General features: G+C 41.6%; 1 non-coding gene across 1 annotated transcript; it reads left to right on the forward strand.

The window, feature by feature from the left end:
- The first annotated feature begins 1,044 nt into the window (after window positions 1-1,044).
- On the forward strand, window positions 1,045-1,151 carry LOC123574762 (U6 spliceosomal RNA). Its single transcript, XR_006699963.1, has one exon. It is a non-coding gene; the product is annotated as a U6 spliceosomal RNA (small nuclear RNA).
- The last annotated feature ends 742 nt before the right edge of the window (window positions 1,152-1,893 follow it).

Genomic DNA, 1,893 nt, shown 5'->3' on the forward strand with positions numbered 1-1,893 from the left:
TCCAAGTTCTATTTCTTGGAACCTCCTGAATGACTGTTGGACTTCAGAAATCAGCTCTCCTGTTCTTCAAACTAAACATCGAACATTCTTTCAAGGACTGCTCACAAGGCACAGGTTGAATTTCTAAGCTCCTGAACATGCTTCAGCTTGTCTCAGTCTCTCTGGATATGTGGTTCCAGAATTGTGTATGATACAGGTGTGGTCTGACTGGAATAGGACATCAACAAGGAAGACTCATGAGTAAGAAGACTCATGAGCAATATTGAAGGCACGGCTGATGTTGTGCAACGAGATACCAATTTCCATAGCCACGCAGAGCAGCCCATGATGAAGAACAAAGGAGACAGGTGTTTGTGTTTTTATTTATTTGGAGAGTGGATGTTGCTCTGTCACCCAGACTGAAGCACAGTGGTGTAATCACGGCTCACTGCAGCGTCAACCTCGTAGGCTCAGGTGATCTTCCTCCCATTTCAGCCTTCCAAGTAGCTGGGACCACAGGTGTACATCACCACACCCAGCTATTTTTTTTCATTAATATTTTTTGTAGAGACATGGGTTTTGCATGTTGTTCACACTGGTCTCGAACTCCTGGGCTCAAGCGATCCTCCCACTTTCTCCTTCCTAAGTGCTGGGAGGGATTACAGGCGTGAGCCACTGCACCTGGCCTGTTTGTGTTTATTCAGGGCTATGGATTGGCAAGGTAAGAATAGTGAAGGGTCACAGAAAAGGAACCTCTCTGGAATTCCATTTCAACCATTTATATCATCTTGTTCACACTATCATCTTCAGAACAGTCCCCACATTCTTCAAAGACTTTGGCGTCTAAAGTGAATTCGTTCAGACTTTCCTCTGTATGTTTTCAGAAGTTGCTGATTTTTAAAAAATTTATCCCTTCTCCTTATTTGATGTGGCAAAGAGAAAGACACTTTTCACATTATTTTTCTAACAATATGTTGCTTAAAATTTGATAAACTAGTAATTCCTTTGAAATTACATGACAAAATAAAATAAACCTTATCTCATTAGATTTAAAAACATAAAATAGTGCCTGCTTCAGCAGCACATATGCAAAAATTGGAATGATACAGAGAATATTAGCATGACCCCTGCATGAGTATGACACACAAATTTGTGAAAAATAAGAATGAAAACATGAAATGGAGTGTCCAACTCACCCATGATTGGTGTTGTTCTGTAAACATGGGAGAATCAGACTCCAGGGCCGGGTGCCATGAAAGAAGGAATGGGCTTCATGGATCTCTACTCTTCACTCCAAGATTATGGGGGGTGGGAGGTGGGGATCAGGGAGATGTGTGGAACTCTCCCTTCTTAGAGTGCCCATTTCAAAATTACAGCAGGAGCAATTTATTAGACACAAAGAAGAAATTTCTGACTATCAGAGTCTCCAAATATTGCAACACTTCAACAACGTGAAACATTAACATCCTGTGAAATAGCAAACTGACACATGTCTCAGGAAGGAATGTCCCTCAAGAGGGCTGAGATTAATATTCGTGTCCTGGAGATAGGGCGACCAGATCAGAAAGGCTTTAGATTGAAATTAGAAGAGGAGACAAACACCTAGATAGACTTGTGAAACCAGTTTTTATGGAAGACAGGTGTGACTTCTACAGGAAGAGCCTTATTTTGTAAATGAGTCAAATGTATTATTTCACTGGTAATAACGTGGACGTGAGATATAATACAGTATAGTACAAACAATCTTAGGAGGATAAGGTTACTTGGTCTGATAGGAATTCAAGAGTGGAATATGGGAATTAAAATACATCTTTAGGTCAGGCAAGGTGGCTCATGCCTATAATCCCAGCACTTTGGGAGGCTGAGGCAGGCATGGTGGTGGGCACCCATAGTCCCACCTACTCAGGAGGCTGA

Source organism: Macaca fascicularis, chromosome 7 (assembly GCF_037993035.2).
Source record: "Macaca fascicularis isolate 582-1 chromosome 7, T2T-MFA8v1.1".
Lineage (NCBI taxonomy): Eukaryota > Metazoa > Chordata > Mammalia > Primates > Cercopithecidae > Macaca > Macaca fascicularis.